At 38.1% G+C, this 12,996-nt stretch overlaps 1 protein-coding gene and 1 pseudogene across 9 annotated transcripts in view; both read left to right on the top strand.

Moving 5' to 3' along the window:
- The window catches only part of NT5C2 (5'-nucleotidase, cytosolic II), a 186,881-nt gene that overhangs the window by 147,944 nt on the left and 25,941 nt on the right, over positions 1-12,996 (top strand). The gene's annotated exons all lie outside the window — the stretch shown is intronic.
- On the top strand, positions 1,425-2,205 carry LOC129006771 (small ribosomal subunit protein uS8-like; annotated as a pseudogene).

The raw sequence follows: 12,996 nt of genomic DNA, 5'->3' as shown, positions 1-12,996 counted from the left end.
TTATGCTTTAACTACAGTTGACCCTTGAATAATACAGCAGTTAAAAGGCACTGACTCCCATGCAATCAAAAACCCTCAACTCTCCCCACCGGCCGAGGCAGGTGGATTGCTTGAAGCCAGGAGTTTGAGACCAGCCTGGGGAACCTAATGAGACCCTGTCTCTACAAAAACTTCTCAGAAATTAGCCAGACATGATGGTATGTGTAGTTCCAGCTACTCGGGAGACTGAGATGGGAGGATCACTTGAGCCCAGGAGTTTGAGGTTTCAGTGAGCTGTGGTCATGCCACTGCACACCCTCCTGGGTGATACATCAAGACCTTGTCTCCAAAAAAATAAAAATAAAAAATCCGCATATAAGTGGACCTGCGCAGTTCAAACCCGCATTATTCAAGTCAGCTGTAGTTTGTCTATTGAGTACAGATGAGTTTATATATGAAAGTCATGTTTAGAATCTAGATAGTACTGAACCATATGTATTAGCTTTACCACTGGCCAAGAGTGGACTATGCTTTTTGTTTTTTTGTTTGTTTTTTAGTTTTTTAGACGGAGTCTCACTCTGTCACCCAGGCTGCAGTGCAGTGGCGTGATCTTGGCTCACTGCAACCTCCGCCTTCCAGGTTCAAGCGATTCTTCTGCCTCAGCCTCCCGAGTAGCTGGGACTACAGGCATGCACCACCACGCCCTGTTAATTTTTGTATTTTTTGTAGAGGTGGGGTTTCACCATATTGACCAGGCTGGTCTTGAACTCCTGACCTTGTGATCTGCCCACCTTGGCCTCCCAAAGTGCTGGGATTACAGACTTGAGCCACTGCATCCAGCCAACTATGTTTTATATAAAAAGTACCTGCCAAGCCTATTTACAGTTCCTCTTTCACCCCAAATTACTTTAGCGGCATTCTTTGCACATGATATGTATCAGGATTTGGTCCTTTGCATTTTGACTTCCTCTGCAGGTATGTGTTTTTCTTTTCCCTTTTTTCGAGGCCTCTTTCTCCCTTAATTAGACCTGTCAGGTGCTCTAGTTTCCTATTTTATTAAGTTGCCCTCATGTGTATACTTTCTATACCCCAGATATTTCATTTGTGGTCCTTATCTGAGCACACAGTCTTTTTTAGCCTTTTTATGGTTAAGTGACCCACACAGATGAGTCAGGCTAACCCCAGGACAAAACAAGCTTACAAAGATCTTGAAAGCCAATCTAAGATTAGGTCTTTGGACTTGGGAGAGAGCAAGAAAGTTGTTTTTAGTCAAACTGTGCCCTCTCCACAAAATGAAGGGGCTAATCTATACTGTTTCTGAATTTTGTTTCTTTGGTTTTATTTGCATAGACAACTGCTAAAAGTGTTATATTGCTGAATTTGTTGTTACCAACAGCGGACAATAGAGTGAAAATAGAAAACAGAATTGATATATTTCAGGCTGTTCAGTGCTTGTTTTTTTCAAATGTCAAATAGGCATAAACAGACTAGTGATTTCCATTAGTATTGTTACTTAGTTTTATAATACTAAATCCAGAAATCTAGTTCTGAGGCTTCAAATGAGAAATTCTTTTCCGAGTAAATGAGTGACATAAAGTCCTTAATACCTCCTCATGGTTACAGATCAGCATCTGACAGACTGCTAATCTGCAAAATGTGGTCTCTTCAAGAAGCAAAATGCTAGCCAGCAGCTGTTAAGTGAGAGTAATCTGAGTGTAAGAAGTGATTTTTTTTTCTTTCCATCATCTTTCCACGCCACCACAATGGTGCACATGAACGACTTGGTTGATGCCCTCAAGAGCATCAACAATGTTGAAAAGAGAGGCAAACGCCAGGTTCTTACTAGGCTGTGCTCCAAAGTCATTGTCTTTTTTTTTTTTTTTTTAACTGTGACGATGAAGCATGGTTACATTGGCGAATTTGAAATCATTGATGATCACAGAGCTGGGAAAATTGTAGTGAACCTCACAGGCAGGCTAAACAGGTGTGGAGGGATGAGCCCCAGATTTGATGTGCAACTCAAAGATCTAGAAAAATGGTAGAATAATCTGCTTCCATCCTGCCAGTTTGGTTTCATTGTGCTAATAACGATCTCAGCTGACATCATAGACCATGAAGAAGCAAGACGAAAACGCACAGGAGGGAAAATCCTAGGATTCTTTTTCTAGAGATGTAATACATATTTACAAATAAAATGCCTCATGGAAAGCAAAAAGTTATGTTTTTAAAAAGGGGAGAATAATCCTTTTTCTGTTAAATTATATTAAATATAATTACATTAAATTTAATTATTATTAAATTATATATTAATATTAAATATAAAGTCCCATACATTCCAACTTTAGACCTAGTCTTATTTTTATCCTTACTCTAGAGGTTATGTGGTTGGAGGAAAAAAACCTCATGGTGTCGTAGACCTGGATTGGATCCCAGCTCTGCCTTGTACTAGCTCTTGACCACCAGCATTGTTACTTAACCTATGTCTCAGTTTCTTCATTTAATTTTTTAAAAGGTGGGAGGGGGGGCGGTATGGTAGGGATAAACTTTTGGTGTAAGGTTTAATTGCAATAGTGTACATAAAATGACTAGTGCAGTGACTAGTGCACTCTTTGTCTGACTGGTGATACCAAGGTATTAATATACCAAAACTTGAGCTGAAAGGGAAAAAATCTGAGGAATAAGGAGAAAAATACCAATATTGACCTTATTTACACTTCTATATATTAATGGAAAAACCTGGCATGCTTGGTAGATGGCAGTGGAATGTTTAATGCTCTTTTCTGTGTGTTTAAGTATTGCAAATGATCATGAACTTAATAGAAAGTTAAAGCTCTTTTTTGAGCAGCTGAATGACAGGGTATTTTGGCAACAGAGCATGTTTCCATGAGCATGTTTACCAGTGTGCTGAAGGAAATAGATTTTGGACAACAGGTCCTTCTTTAAATTTAAAAAAAAAAATTTCTTTTTGACAGAGGTGTCATTATGCTTCTAACAGGTGCAAGGGGAGTTACTTGCCTCTTTGAAACAAGAAGAAAGGTAGAAAGAAATAGTTAATGTTTGCAGTTGCATGAAAGACTAAACGTGGTAAATTTCATGAAGTTAACACAAAAATTATACATGTAGAATTATTAAATTTCCAGAAGTCTTAACCCCAAGGAAGATTAGAGCAACATACTGGTAGAAAGTGGGGGGATGAGTTGTTAATATTTATTTAAGCCCTTCACAAATATAGAGTGACTCTTGGTTTAGGATTATGAAACTATAGTATTTCTAACTTGGCTCATTTGGGAAATCATAATGACTTTTTTTTTTCTCCCAATTACGAAGGCTTGAGTTTTTTGGCTCTCTTGTGAATCCTGTGCTTGGAAATCTGGAAGGAGGTACATTCCAGTTTTTTTCCAGCTCCAGCACTTTAGATTCTGAGCCGTTTCAGTAAATCCAGCGATAAGCTCCTTATTTCTGTTATTTCAGAATCAGTGGATACCATGGCTAGTGTCCACTCCTTCGCATTTCTCTGAGAAATTTTCAGGAAGATGGGAATGAACATTTATTAAACATGTACTAGAAAATGTACTTCATGTACAATGTACCTTTTAATCCTCACCACAGCCTGCTGAGGTAGGGATTACTAGCAACATTGTACAAAAATAAAGCCAGGCATGATTGCTCACAGGGGTAATCCCAGTGCTTTGGGAGGCTGTGAGCCCTTAAGCCCAGGAGTTCGAGATCCCTCTGTCCAACATAGTGAGACCTCATCTCTACAAAAAATAAAGATTAGCAGGGTGTGGTACAGCAAACCACCATACCACATGTTTACCTGTGTAACAAACCTGCACATCCTGCATGTATACCCTGGAGCTTAAGAAAAAAAAAAAGATTAGCAGTGTGTGGTAGTGCATGCCTGTAGTCCCAGCTACTTGGGAAGCAGAGGGAGGAGGATGGTGTTAGCCAAGGAGTTTGAGGTTTTGGTAAGTTGTGATTGCGCCTCTACCCTGGGCTATAGAGCGAGACCCTGTCTCAAACAAAAAGTCAAAAAATAAAAAAGGCTACTAAGTCAACAGATAAGATGACTTATATGTAGTGTAGGGGAAAGAAATATCTTTCCTTCCCATCTTAGGTTCATGGCTGCGGCCCCTATAAGAAAAGACAGATTAGTGAGAGAAAAGCATACAGATTTATTTAATGTAAGTTTTATGGGACACAGGAGCCTTCATAAGGAAATGAAGACCTGGAGAAATGAGTAAACCTGTGTATTTTCTATGACAGGATTGATAAAGAAGTGGATAGTTGTAGAGAAGTATGGTTGGACAAAAGGAGGGGGTATGATCTAATGGTGATAAACTGGGAGGAACTTAGTAAGCTCTGTTCATTCAGATTCTTTGCTGCATCCCTGGGTCTTCAGAGGTAAGGATGTTTCTTTCCTCCTGGTATGAGGAGGACACCTCTCAGATGAGAGTAGTATGACCTGCTTTAGGGGAAGGTGAGAAAAATTCTTCCTAGATTTTATGACTGCCTTCAGGGAAGAAGTGGGGAGGTGAGAGTGACCTTCCTGCTTCTGCTGTTTTCTCAAATGCCAAGGTACCGTATTTTGGGTTCAGATGTCCTAAATCCTGTCAGTAACTAGCAACTGATTTGTTAAAACTCATAGCTGGAATTTAAACTCAGGTCAGTTTCCATTTCTCATGCTGCTCCCAGCTTTCAGAACAGAAATTATCCAGTAACTCTAGATGAGTTATCAATAAGAGACAAAAACCCGTAAACAAAAAAGATCATCCTTAATTTTTTCCCCCCAAATGAAAACCCTGCCTGGGGCAAAACTGCATCTTTCTTTTGCAGTTGAATTGTAATCTTCATCTTTAGAATACAGATAGAAACTATGTTAAAACACAGTTTTTCTTTTGCTTAATTTTTAGAAATAATCTTAAAGCTTCATTAAGCCTCAGGATTACTATATAAGTACTGTATTAGAAATGTGTTAGAATTATTATTATTTTGAGACAGAGTCTTGCCCTGTCACCTAGGCGGGAGTGCAATGGGGTGATCTCGGCTCACTACAACCCCCTCCTCCCGGATTCAAGCAATTCTGGCGCCTCAGTCTCCCAAGTAGCTGGGATTACGGGCGCCCGCCATCACGCCCGGCTAATTTTTGTATTTTTAGTAGAGACAGGGTTGGCCAGGCTGGTCCAGGCTGGTCATGAACTACTGACCTCAGGTGATCTGCCCTCCTCAGCCTCCCAAAGTGCTGGGATTACAGGCTTGAGCCGTCGTGCCCGGCCGAGAATTCTAAAATTAAATAGTGCATTTTTTTCTCAATTAAAAAGGCTTAGGGGGATTGGAAGTATATTTTAGGCCCCTCTCTTTTGAATTTTTCTCCCCTCCCCTCCTTTCTAGGCCATATCATTAGCCTCTGGGGAGTTATCCCAAACCTAAGCACTTGGCATTAACAAACCTAAAGTATGGGAGAGGTGATGAATAAAGCTGTTAAGAGTACCAGGGAAAAAATTAAGAGAAACTAGCTCGTGGTATCAGTAAATCAGAGCATTATCTTGCTACTAGCAGAGGCGTCTCAGGACCTTTGATCCCTGTCCTCTTGAACATAGTAGATGCACTCTGATCTTGTTTTATTGTTATTGGAATGGACTCAACTCACTTGACATTTAAGTGAACATTTTTTGGATGGTGTGTTTACTTGGACTAGAGTCCAGGGCACTCATCGTGTTTCTGTCAGCAATTGTATATCCTCACCAAACTTACTGGCATTGGAGGTGCTTAAATGAGTGAGAAAAACTATTTAAAGTAAGAAATATTATGCAGTATTGGTGTATTTGTCACTACAGACATCTCAAGCCCAGCATTAAAAAAATTTATGGTAAAATATATAGAATATAAAGTTACCATTTTAAACCATTTTCAAGTTACCATTCAAGTAATGTCATTTTCAATGGCATTAAGCACATTCATAAAGTTGCACAATGCTCACCACTATCCATTTCCAGAACTTTTTCATCATCCCAAACAGAAACTCCATATCCATTAAGCAATAACTCCCCATTCCCTCCACCCCTCAGTCACTAGTAACCTCTAATCTATTTTCTGTCTCTATGAATTTGTCTGTTATAGATATTTCATAAAAGTGAAATTATACAATACTTGTTTTGTGTCTGGCTTATTTCTTTTAGCATAATATTTTTTAAATTTGTCCATGTTATAGCATATATTACTTTTTGAGACTGAATAATATTCTATTGTAGGTATATACCACATTTTGTTTATCTGTTCATCTGTTGATGGACATTGGGATTGTCTCCACCTTTTGGCTATTATGAATAGGCTGCTGTGAACATTGGTATTTAAGCATCTGTTGGAGTTCCTGCTTCCTGCTTTCAATTGTTTTGGGTATATACCCAGGAATGGAATTGCTGGATCATAATGTAAATCTATGTTTAGCTTTTTAAAGAACTGCCAAACTGTTTTCCACAGTGGCTGTAACATCTTACATCCCCACCAGCAATACATGAATGAGAGTTCCAGTTTCTTCACATCTTGGCAATACTTATTTTCAGGTTTTTTGTTGTTGTTTGATAATACTCATCCTACTGGGTGTGAAGTTACAGTATCTTATTATGGTTTTGATTTAATGTTTCTCTAATGGCTGGTGATATTAAGCATCATTTCATGTGTTTATTTAGTCATTTATATAACTTCTTTGGAGAAATGTCAGTTTTTCAAAATTAGGTTTTTAAAATAACTGTGGAGTTACATATTCTGCATATTAATCTTTATATATTCTGGATATTAATCCCTCATCAGATACACGATTTGCAAATATTGTCTTTCATTCTGTGGGTTTTCTTTTCCCTCTCTTGATCATGCCTTTTGAGGCACAAAAGTTTTTAATTTTGAAGTCCAGTTTATCTGTTTTTTTCTTTTGTTGCCAGTGCTTTTGCTGTCATAGCTGTGAAATCATTCCCAAATCCAATATAAGGAAGATTTTCTGCCATGTTTTCTTCTAAGAGTTTTATAGTTTTAACTCCTACATTTAGGTCTTTGATCCGTTTTGAGTTTACTTCTTTTCTTTTTTTTTTTTGAAACAGGGTCTCACACTGTCATCCAGGCTGGAGTGCAGTGGTGCGATCTCAGCTCACTGCAACCTCCGCCTCCCAGGCTCAAGTGATTCTCCCATTTCAGCCTCCCAAGTAGCTGGGACTATAGGCTCGTGCCATCATGCCTGGCTAATTTTTTTATTTTTTGTAGAAATGGGGTTTCACCATGTTGCCCAGGCTGGTCTCTAATTCCTGGACTCAAGCAGTCCACCAGCCTCAGCCTTCTAGAGTGCTGGGATTACAGGCATGAGACTGCAACTGGCCATGCCTTTTTTTTGTTTAATGAAACCAATGACAATGTAAAAGTCTGTGTTTGTGCTTTAGCATTTCTTCTTAAAGAACGATGAAACTCTTTGTAATAGTGATGAATTAAGATGGAAGATTAGCTGAGTTGAACTTACTATGGATAGCCTGTAAACTGGTTGCATCTATTTGAAGTTCTTACTGTGACGAGAGGTCTCTGAAAGGAATGTATTTGTTGAAAAGTCTTTGGTACAAAACAAGAAAGGTAACCTTTATCAAAAAGACCAAAGAAATTCTCATTGTCCTAGGTCATGAAATAATACTCAGGGCATCCTCCTCACAACTTGGAAAATATAGAACTTGTGTGTTACCTCACCCCACTGGCTTCCATATTATACGTGCAAGAGAGATATTTGTGTGAGGGAATGAGCACTTCTAAGTCAGTGAAAGCTACCAACCTGTATATATCCTCTGACTTTTTTTTGGAGACAAAATTTTGCTCTTGTTGCCCAGGCTGGAGTACAATGGCGCGATCTCAGCTCACCGCAACCTCTGCCTCCTGGATTCAAATGATTCTCCTGCCTCAGCCTCCTGAGTAGCTGGGATTTCAGGCATGTGCCACCACGCCCGGCTAATTTCATATTTTTAGTAGAGATGGGGTTTCTCCATGTTGGTCAGGCTGGTCTTGAACTCCCCACCTTAGGTGATCCACCCATCTTGGCTTCCCAAAGTGCTGGGATTACAGGTGTGAGCCACTGCGCCCAGCCCTCTGACTTATTCTTGAGAGATTTATCAGTTTGTGAATGGATCAAAAGCATACAACTGAAAATTAAAGAACAGAAAAATAGATGTAGTTTGACTTAAAAATGCATTCATGATCTCCTTTAGTGATCTTTTTTCTTAAGAGTTTTTGGACTCTTGCCCTCCCCCACAAACAGGGTAGAATAAGCGAATAAGCTGAGTATTTAAACAGAGAAACTAGGGTAACAGATAAAAAGAAAAAAAAATCCCTCTCCAAAAAGAGATGATCCCTTAAAAACAACAACAACAGCAACAACAAGAAGATAATTGTGGTTAATAAAATTAATAAAAATAAATTAGAAAACATTCATAAAACTAAACAAAAATCTAATCAGAATATATCATAAGGACTCAACCTTTAAAGAAGATTTGTGAAGATGAAATGTGATGATTTTGTCCAGGCATGGTGGCTTATTCCTGTAATTAATGCCAGCACTATGGGAGGCTGAGGCAGATGGATTGCTTGCACCTAGGAGTCCAGGACCAGCCTGAGCAACATGATGAAACCGCATCTCTACAAAAAATGCAAAAATTAGTTGAGCATGGTGCACATCTGTAATCCCAGCTACTCTGGAGGCTGAGGCGGGAGAATTGCTTGATCCTGGGAGGCGGAGGTTGCAGTGAGCCGAGATTGTGCCACTGCACTCCAGCCTGGGCTACAGAATGAGACCTATCCAAAAAAAAAGGAAAAATATGATAATTTCATGCTAGATTCATTGAATTGTATCAACGTTCTGATTAGAATAAACTGAACTTGACAAGGCCTATGGTGAATAGATTTACATAGCTGATGGGTTCATTATTTATAGTTTTAACTATGAAGCAATAAATGATTAATAGACTATAAAGACTACTGTTATATAGGATTTATACTTTACTTTTTTTCCAAAAGGGATTAGAGGTGACTTGCAAAATTAAGCACATATAAAATGGGTCAAAAGACTAACTTTTTAAAATAAAGCACATAATATGCTTCCAAATAGATATTATCCTTTATATAGTCACCTTATTAAGGAAAACTTACTCCAATATTGCTTTCTTAGACATTTTAGGAATTCTTTTGGAATTGTTTTCAGAGCCAGCTTATAAACTCAAAAGAAAACCTGCTTTATTGTTCTACATAGTCATACTTTTTTTTTTTAAACCCAGCTCGTTTTCCCCATTTATTCATTAGTTGCTCTGAATAACCCTCACTTCCAATTAAATTCATCACCTATTGAGGAACAAACATGTGCCACCAGGGAGGATATCTAGAATAATGTGCTGTAGACTCTAAAAGTAATTTTAAAATAAGAATTTTCAGTGTTTTGAGTAGTGGTTGCAATACTAGAATAAATATATATTGCTTCTGGATAAATACAATTGCTTCTGCATGTTGTTTGTTGTTATTGTTGTTTTGAGACAGGTTCTTGCTCTGTCACCCAGGCTGCAGCACAGTGGTGCAATTGTAGTTTACTATAACCTTGAACTACTGGGCTCAAGTGATCCTCTTACCTCAAACTCCTGAATAGCAAGGACTATAGGTGTATGCCACCATGGCTAGCTAATTTTTAAATTTTCTGTAGAGATGGGGCCTTGCTGTGTTGCCCAGTTAGATCTTGAGCTGCTGGGCTCAAGCAGTCCTCCTACCCCAGACCCCAAAAGTGCTGAGACTGTTGGTGTGAGCCATCACGCCCAGCCTGGGAGTGATTGTTTTGAATGGGTGAAGGTTCATTTCGATGTGTTAGTTCTATTATGTTTGTTTTTAACAGACATTATTAGTCGTATCTCATAATACAGTTTGATTATTTTCCTTTCAGAATTCCATTTTTGTTTCTGTTATTTTGAGATAATTGTCTTTTAGAGAGAGAGAGAGCTTATTTTAGAGTAAATCCGTTGATCATTAGGTAAAAATACTCGTCATTTGTAGTTTGTTTCTTTAACTGAACTAAGCTTTATTTAAACTAAGCTACTTTGGTGTCGTCCCTTATTTAAAAATTTTTCTCAGTGGTTACACTGTTTTATTTTCTTTGGCCCAATATATTACCTATCTCTTGCTCTGATTTTCTAAGAATATTAATACCTAATAATAATACCAGTACTATCTTACCAAAAGAAAAATGCTGTTGGTAGAACAGGTTTTCTCATTAAGACTATAATATTGACAACATAGTATAGTTAAAATATTCCTAGGCCGGGCATCGTGTTTCATGACTGTAATTGCAGTGCTTTGGGAGGCCAAGGCGAGAGGATCACTTAAGGCCAGGAATTCTAGACCAGCCTGGGCAATATGGTGAGACCCCATCTTTAAAAAAAAAAAAAAAAAATTAGCCAGGTGTGGTGGTGGATGTTGGTAAGCCCCAGCTACTGGGGAGGCTGAGGCTGAGGAGGAGGATTGCTTGAGCCCAGTAGTTTGAGGATACAGTGAGCTATGATCATGCTAGGGCATTCCAGCCAGGATGGCAGAGCAAAAAAAAAAAAAAAAGAAAAAGAAAAAAATCTGAAGCAGCCCTTAATTTGGAAGGCTCTTCTAACTAATTGCTGATAAAAGACTTCAAGTTTTGCATGGACCTCTAAGTGGGGAGGAAATTTAAGCAGTAATTAAAGGAACAACTCGACTAGTTAATAAAATAATTCTGTATGTGTGATACATAATACTTCTGTACACTTTTGCTATTTAAAATATTTTATGAAAGAACAATTTTAAAACTTTCTGATTTGATAAAATTTATTAAGTTGGGTGAGAATAAGTTAGGGAAGATGGATGAAACAAAAATCCAAAATAGCAAAAGTTGTTAAAGCTGTGTGAGGTGTTTAAAGCAGCTCATTACATATTTCCTCTACTTTTATATGTATGAGTAAAAATATCCTTAATAATATTAAATTTAGAAATCATGTGGCAGAAACTAAAAAAATACCAATATAGTGGTTTTTTTAAAAAGGCATTTAAATGTTAAGGTCCTTTAGTCTTTTCATTTCCATTTGAGATATTATACTCCTTGTTATTTTAGCTGCTATTACTTATTTTTCTTAAACTTCAGAATTTCTTACACTACCTTCCTCAGGAAATAAAGTACTATGTCTACAGTCAGGCAGTGCTTTTGAGGTGGTCCCTCCATGTTAGGAAATAATTTAAAAGAAATAATACTTCAGTGCATTATCTTACTTGTAGATGAAAGGCCTTTGTATTCGTTGAGATAAACACCCTCAATACTATTATTTTTAGACATATATTACATATGAAATACATGGCATATTTTAGGTGTATATTACTTTTTAGACAACTTTTTAATATATGAGTCTATACTTAGTTTCCAAGCTTTGATTCCCTTTATGTCAAGTCTGTATCCCAGTTAAAGTTTTCACTAATATTAAATTAATCTCTCTGAATTGCAGTAATACTTGGTTTGTTTCTAGATTAGGAAATTTAAAAGATTGCTTAATAAAACCCATTTCATCTCCATTACATGGTAAGTGATAGAAAGAATCAATTAACTAGTGTTTATGATCTTTACTTTTTATTGCCAATTATAAAAGCATTCAAATGTAGGCCAGATTTTTTGTGTGAATAAATGTCATGTAATAATATTAGTGGCATCAGTGAAGTTATTAAGATGAATTTTTCGCTCCCAGCATCCAGGCTGTTTTCTTTTTTTTTTAATCTGGAGATGGAGTCTTGCTCTGTCACCCAGGCTGGAGTGCATTGGCACAATCTCGACTCACTGCAACCTCCTCCTCCTGGGTTCAAGCAATTCTGCCTCAGCCTCCTGAGTAGCTGGGACTACAGATGCACACTGCCATGCCCGGCTGATTTTTTTGTATTTTAGTAGAGACGGGGTTTCAGTGTGTTGCCCAGGCTGGTCTTGAACTCCTGAGCTCAGGTAGTCCACCTGCCTCGGCCTCCCAAAGTGCTGGGGTTATAGGCGTGAGCCACTGCGCCTGGCCAAAGGCTATTTTCAACATGATTAAACTTGTTTTCAACATACTTCTAACATAATAGCTACCTTTGATTCATTATCTCCTTTCTGCTTACACATTCTCCGGATGTTTGTTTTATCATGCAGATAAGGGCCAATGAGGAAAGGACAAATGATAATGGAATTAAGTTGTGTAGCAAAGATTTAGGTTAAACCTTATGAATAAGACACTAATACTGTAGTTGGTTACCTCAGCAGATCATGAGGATGTGGTTCTGTCACTGGGAACATTTGTTCGATTTTGATAGTCTAGTGAAGAAATCAGATTCAGACGATTATAGGGGTCCACATCAAGTGACCACATAGAGGTTCTTTTATTTTCTGTTTTTAATCCACTTCCTCAGTTTTTTCTTGGGATGAATAGACTGATAGTATTACCCAGAATACTTTATGTTATTAAAGAATGAATTTATTTCCATCTAGATTTCCAATTCATTAAGTACCTAAATTCTATTTATTTCCTTAAGACTCTTTGAGGAAGATAGTCAAACATTTCAATTAAATGGGATAGTTAATGTATGTGGAAGTATATGACCTAAAGTATAGGCTAGAGGTGCACACTATTGGCCCATGGACCCAACTTAGACCACAGACCATAGTTTGGCTGAGTTTTTGTTTGTTTATTGGGTCAGTATTTTTATTTTTATTTTTTATTTATTTATTTATTTTTGAAACGGAGTCTTGCTCTGTCACCCAGGCTGGAGTGCAGTGGCGTGATCTCACCTCACTGCAACCTCCGCCTCCCTGGTACCAGTGATTCAGGCACGTGCCACCACGACAGGTGTGCGCCACCACACTCGGCTAATTTTTGTTGTTGTTGTATTTTTTAGTAGAGACAGGGTTTCACCATATTGGCCAGGCTGGTCCCGAATTCCTTACCTCGTGATCCGCCCACCTTGGCCTCCCAAAGTGCT

This window comes from Pongo pygmaeus, chromosome 8, assembly GCF_028885625.2.
Source record: "Pongo pygmaeus isolate AG05252 chromosome 8, NHGRI_mPonPyg2-v2.0_pri, whole genome shotgun sequence".
Classification (NCBI taxonomy): Eukaryota; Metazoa; Chordata; class Mammalia; order Primates; family Hominidae; genus Pongo; species Pongo pygmaeus.
This window is presented reverse-complemented; position numbering and strand designations above follow the sequence as displayed.